This window comes from Lactuca sativa, chromosome 4, assembly GCF_002870075.4.
Source record: "Lactuca sativa cultivar Salinas chromosome 4, Lsat_Salinas_v11, whole genome shotgun sequence".
Classification (NCBI taxonomy): domain Eukaryota; kingdom Viridiplantae; phylum Streptophyta; class Magnoliopsida; order Asterales; family Asteraceae; genus Lactuca; species Lactuca sativa.
In genome coordinates, this window is record NC_056626.2 from 72332216 (window position 1) to 72338773 (window position 6558).

At 32.2% G+C, this 6558-nt stretch overlaps 1 long non-coding RNA gene across 4 annotated transcripts; it reads right to left on the minus strand.

Annotated features, from left to right (window-relative positions):
- Nucleotides 1–4369: 4369 nt before the first annotated feature.
- LOC111909513 (uncharacterized) lies at nt 4370–5718 on the minus strand. 4 transcript variants are annotated; one of them, XR_002856214.2, is made up of 5 exons: nt 5480–5718; nt 5347–5418; nt 4942–5259; nt 4741–4847; nt 4370–4651 (listed from the first exon to the last, which is right to left on the minus strand). It is a non-coding gene; the product is annotated as an uncharacterized LOC111909513 (long non-coding RNA). The 4 variants fall into 4 exon arrangements; XR_002856213.2 differs by having other exon boundaries at nt 4942–5279; XR_002856212.2 differs by having other exon boundaries at nt 5347–5718.
- Between the last annotated feature and the right edge of the window lie 840 nt (nt 5719–6558).

Sequence of the window (6558 nt, forward strand, 5' to 3'; positions counted from 1 at the left end):
ACCAACTATATGTTGAAGGTCATTATGTGTATGCATTGTATATATGTGGTGATATGGATTATTTTCAGAGAATTCACTAAGCTTCGACTTATAGTTGTTGAATGACTATTTTACAAGTTGTTCAACTAACCGTGGAAAGGCTCACTCATGATTGTATTTGCATCAAAGCATCAATAAAGTTTTATAGGTTTATGCTAAAACACTATCTTATAATTAACTATGTAATAATTGTAAGGTGTTGTAAGACATATATTTTAAAAAATAAAACGAAAAATGTTCCTTAAATTTTGGAGCAGTAACATGGTTACCTGGGGATCTCACAAGCAACAATGTGTTGCTATATCTTTGTGTGAGGCGGAATTTATGGCAGTTATTACAGCCACATGTCAAGGAATCTGGATCAAATACTTACTAAGTGAAATTATTGGTTGTAACATCAAGACACATGTCTTATATATTGATGACAAGACGGCCCTGCATCTAGCAAAGAATCATATATTTCACGTGAGAAGCAAATATATACACATGAGGTATCACTTCATACGAGTGTGTGGAAAGAGGAGACATAGAGGTCTAGTATGTATGCAACAAAGAGCAAAAGGCAGATATCCTCACTAAGTCAATGTGTAAAACACGATTCCTAGGGTTGAGAGACATGTTAGGAGTAAAATATGTAATAAGTTCTGAAGTTGGAAAGAAGAATATGACTTGAACACTTTGGATTAAGGGAGAGTGTGTTGGATTTAATCCAACGTGTTCAAAAGAGAGAATTTCACTTCAGGGGTATTTTCGTCTATTGTCTTTAATTTAAATAAGTAAAAGGCCATGTTGGCCATAAAGACCTTATCTTTAGTAGATGTAGCTCATGGGTAGTTCAATTGCTGGTTTATAGGGATTTCTTTTGTTAAGTAGAATGTATCTTTCATTTGTTTTGGTATGCACTTGAAATAAAATCATAAAATTTGGCCCAAAATAATATCCCGTGCTCTTTCCTCTTTGTACTTTGTTTTCTATTTTGCACCAAGTTGATAGATATGGTTGATTCCAACACCCTCATTCGATAAGCTAGTGGTAATTGGGGTGTTGTGTGGGGGATGGGTGTATGTGTGTGTGTGATTTATGTTTGTTATTAAAAGCATTGAAACAAAGCAAAGAGGCACGATAATGATCATGATGGTCATTTGATTTCCACTAAATTACACCGATCAATCCTAGAGGCGACAGACATGAGTTAACAAACTACAATCTTTTGTTACAAAAGATTCAGATCGATTTATGTATCCACCATTAACAATGATTACACCGTTCAAAGTAGATAGCAATTATTACAAATTTCATGTCCAATAAATAAATATTTTTTTGCCACTTGCCACATTCTCATTCAATTTGTCAAATGTCATTTTGTTGTTATTTTGAATTAGTTTTTTTTTCCACATGTCATTTTATGAGTTTTTCTATTTTATTAGTTTTCACATAATATTTTAATGTAACAATTGCAATAAATGAATACCAATTTCATTAATAAATTTACCTTTTAATTTCAAAATTCCTAAAATTAAAGTTCATTAGTTTCTTTTCTTTATTTTAATTATTTTTTAAATTTAAAAGATAAAAAACATTTTCATTATAATAATTCATTATTTTTCTTATTTTCTTATAAATTCAAAGTTCTCAAATATTTTGATTTTTATATTTAACGTTTTTTTTTAATTAACATATATAATACATGGGTCCCACAACTAGTTAAAGGTTATATATTGAATTATTAGCCAAACTCCTCATTTGAATTTTGTCAATCTAACAACACAAACAATCATTAAGTTTAACCAAAAATCTATTAAAATACATCTTATTTATTTTGAGGAAAAAAATAGCTAAAAATATGTTAGTTTTAGCGAAAAACATTACAAAATCATTGGATTAAAAAAATTCCCAATCAAGAAACTATTTTCATCTCCAATGTCATAATTGCCCGTTTACCACGTAAAACTTTCATGTTATATATTTATCAAAAGGAAAAACACAAATTTAATACGGCATAAACCAAACTAATATAACACAACAAATAATGAAAGATGAATTTGGATGGAAGCAAAGGGTTTAGAGCTTGACTCTGTGTAAGTAACTAATACCTATGTAATATCAAACTTAACATGCTTTCCATTTTTCTCTCTCCCAACAAACTTGATACAGTAAAGATGATGCCCATGAAGAAGATGAGGTTCCATGAGAACCTAGTCAAATAAACTTTATAAAAATCAAGAAATAGCATAAATTAGCCACGTTTTTGAAAGGTGAAACCATAAGAACCACGTCCTTAATGTCAAACACTAATTCCTCTAGCTCGAGCCACTTCTATGCGAATTCATTATGGTTGTTTCTTTGTGATCGGATCATTACTCATGATATATTCTGATTTCTTAGTTGATTGATTCAACTTTGGTTTTTTCCTACACGACCCTACAAAAAATGCAAACATTATATTAAGCATCAAACTCAACAAACAGAACACCAAGTCCTATAAACGTTAAAATAATAACCAATAGCGGGGAACAAAAGAGGGCATGATTGAAAATATAATATGAATTCCACCATTCTCCTGAGCATTTTATCAAACAGCTAGAACGCAATAATAAGGAAGAGAAGTAAACACCATATTTCAGTAGTCCCCTAATATTTTTGGCACATCTCAAATGGATATAATGACAAAACATAACCATCCGGAAGAAATCATTTTGTGAGTATCTAGAAAAGCTCCACTTAACTCTTTATTCTACAAATGAAAGTCAAAGATCATCAATATCCCCAAGTCCCCCATTAAGTTTGACCTATCTTATTTTACTGTCAAAGCAATAAACAATTTTACATCAAAAATCATTAACTACTACTTATTTAAATATATCTTTGAGTTGTAAACAAGAATGGGATTTAGAACTGAAAACCGGACCGGAACCGGAACTGGAACCGTTAGAACCGGAATAGGTAAAAACGGTCCGGGTCCCGGGTTTAAAGAATGGATCTATCCGGGTTTCGGGTAATCTGTGTTTCGGGTCCGGGTAAACTGGGTTTAAGAACCGGAACCGTATTAGGAACCGGAACTGATTTTAGGGGCCGGAACTGGTTTCTATGAAAAGTTTAAAACATACATATCCCATTCGTTTGAAGTCGGATTGGCATGACGTTTTTTCCATAGTATAGTTTATAGTTTTTACATAATTTTAGACTATAATTTTGTCATTTTTGGGTTTATATTCATTGACTTATAGTCTCTCAAAGCTGAAAATTTTATGTTTTTTAGCTTTTTTTTGTATTCTGTGATAGTTTTAAAACATGCATATCTCATTTGTTTAAAGTCGGATTGGCATGAGGTTTTTTCCATAGTATAGTTTATAGTTTGTACATGATTTTATACTATAATTTTGTCATTTTTGGGTTTATATTCATTGACTTATAGTCTCTCAAAGCTGAAAATTTTATGTTTTTCAGCTTTTTTTTTGTATTCTGTGATAGTTTTAAAACATGCATATCTCATTTGTTTAAAGTCGGATTGGCATGAGGTTTTTTTCATACTATAATTTATAGTTTGTACATGATTTTATACTATAATTTTGTCATTTTTGGGTTTATATTCATTGACTTATAGTGTTTCAAAATTGGGATATCAAAGCTGTAAATTTTATGTTTTTCAGCTTTTTTTATATTCTGTGATAGTTTTAAAACATGCATATCTCATCCGTTTGAAGTCGGATTGACATGAGGATTTTTCCAGAGTGTAGTTTATAGTTTATATATGATTTTATAATTTTGTTATTTTTGGGTATTTATTCATTGACTTATAGTCTCTCAAAGTCGTGATATCAAAGCTGAAAATTTTATGTTTTTCAGCTTTCTTTGTATTTCGTGATAGATTTAAAACATACATATTTAATTCGTTTGAAGTCGGAATAGCATACGGTTTTTTCCAAAGTTTAGTATAGAGTTTGTACGCAATTCAAGACTATAATTTTATCATTTTTGGTTTCATATTTATTAATTTATAGTCTCCCAAAGTTGGGATATCAAAGCTGCAAATTTTTTGTTTCTCAGCTTTATTTTTATATTTTGTGAAATTTTAAAACATGCATTCAACCCACTTTACCCGGTTCCCCGGGTTTTTCGGTTTTAGACCCACTTTACCCAGTTCCATTCGACCCATTTGATATTTCCAAGTTTTCCGATTCTAGACTCACTTTACCCGGAACCGGTTCCTATATACCGGTCCGGTTCCCGGGTTTTCCGGGTCCGGGTCTACCGGTCCGGGTTTGGACCCGCTCTCGTCCCTTGTTGTAAATAGATTATGCACTACTTAAAATTCACTATCTACGACCAATTTTTGTTGCTAAATACGCAAAATCTTTTGTTACTCTTTGAATTGAATTAGCAAGGTCCACCCTTATGTTGCAACATTAACTATGAGAATCCACTCTTCAAGAGATTTACTTAAGTTCCCTCCTTTACAATCATGTGTCAAAACAGTATAAGCAGCTTGATCGGGCTCTTCCATTCTCTCAAGCGTTTTAGCAAACACCTTGTATGCGTTCAAACAATTACATACCCTTTTTATGCAATATATCAACTGATTCAAGCTCAAATTTGAAGGACCTAGTCAAATCTGCAATCGCATGTACAAAAAAAGATGTAGAATCCGATTTGTAGCAGCCAAGAAAAGTTATAGTTAAATAAAAAGACGTCACAAACTACCTTTGTAAAATCAGCAATAGCTTAATCCCGTTTTCTTTTAAATGTGAAGGCTGTTTCTCTTCTTATTATTGCTTCAGTGTATGTAGGATCTTCTCTCAATATCTTATCTATAATCATATAAAATACAAGAAACATTACCACATTCACAGGTATGAAAATATCAAAAGTAACCGATGGAATTAATTTCAGAAGAAGTTTGACCTGGTCAAAAATAATTTGATTTGAAGGAAGAAGAGCATTAAGGCGAACAGTTGCGTAAAGGTGTTTTAAGAATTTAGTGCCCCAAATCGAAAGAAAAGAGAGATAGTCGGGGAAGTGACCTCTACTACAAAATTCTTAGGTTTCATTCTCCAATCTGACTCCTGAGATTCTTGAAACCCTGACCCAAAGGTCTAAAACTTTGTGCATGAACTCGTCTTCACTGAGAACGATGGTTATTTCTTCAATTTTTTTAGGAGAGAAAGAGCGACGCGAATGGAGGACAAGCGGTGGTGTATCGGGTAGAAAAAGGCACATGTCCTGATTTGTGTTAAAAAAACCTAAAAAAATTAAAATCAAGCATGTTATAAAGCTAGACTCGATGGATAAATGAGAATGGGAAAATACCTCCCAGTGTGCCCAACAACAACAACGCCTTCTTTGCGGTTGTCACTGATTTGAGGATGGTGTGAACAAAACCTGTAAATCAAAAAACAATTGAAGTGATAAAATCAAAGCAGGTCGTTCCAAAAAATCATACCCATGTTTTTGTCATGGTGAAACCTGACTGACGACTTAGACGAAATCGTTTGCTGAGAAATAAGGATGGATCGATAATCGTTGGTGTGGGGAAAACATTGGTATTAACTTTCTTGAATCGATTGAACAAAGAAAAAATATAGTGGATATCAGTTTCTCTTGAGAAAAGAGGTATTCGTGAACAAGAAGAGGCAGTTGTCAATAGAGAAACAGAGAAAACGAGATTTGGCCGACAAGGTAACCAACAGCTGAGCTGATCAAAAAATATCCGTTTAAATTAATAAAGGCGTTAATTTGAAAAAATTTTAAAAAATCTTCGAAAAAGCTAGTCTAAATGTTTGGCGCTTGCTTTTTTTTTCGTGTTTGGTAAACCAAAAAGTAGCTTATAAGCTAGCTTTTTGAAAAGCTACTTATACTAGTTTTTTATGAGCTTTTTTAAAATTTTCCAAATACACCATTCAATTAATTATAGAAACGCATACTTTTATATGTCATTTTATGTAATTTTATATATTTCAGCTAGTTTCACCAAACGTTATTTTTTTATCAGGTAGTTTTTCAGCTATCAACTAGCTTTTTATTTAACAGCTAGCTTTTCAAGTAGTATGTCAAACATATTAGCTGAAAAGCTAGCTGTTAAATAAAAAGCTAGTTGACAGCTGAAAAGCTAGCTGATAAAAAATGATGTTTGGTAAAACTAACTGAAAAGCTAGCTGAAAGATATAAAATGACATAAAAGAGTATTTAAAAGAATGTGTTTCTATAATTAATTAAGGGGTATATTTGGAAAAATTTTAAAAAGCTCCTAAAAAGCTACTCTAAGTAGCTTTTAAAAAAGCTAGCTGATAAACTACTTTTTGGCTTGCCAAACATGACAACTTCAAAAAGCTCGAAAAATAAGCTAGCCTATCAGCTAGCTGTGGCGCGCCAAACACAACCTAAGTAGTTTTTCAAAAAGCTAGCTTATAAGCTACTTTTTGGCTTACCAAACACGACAATATAAAAAAGATCGAAAAATAAGCTAGCTTATCAGCTAGTTGTGGCACGCCAAACACAACCTTAGTTTAACCTTTGAATCTC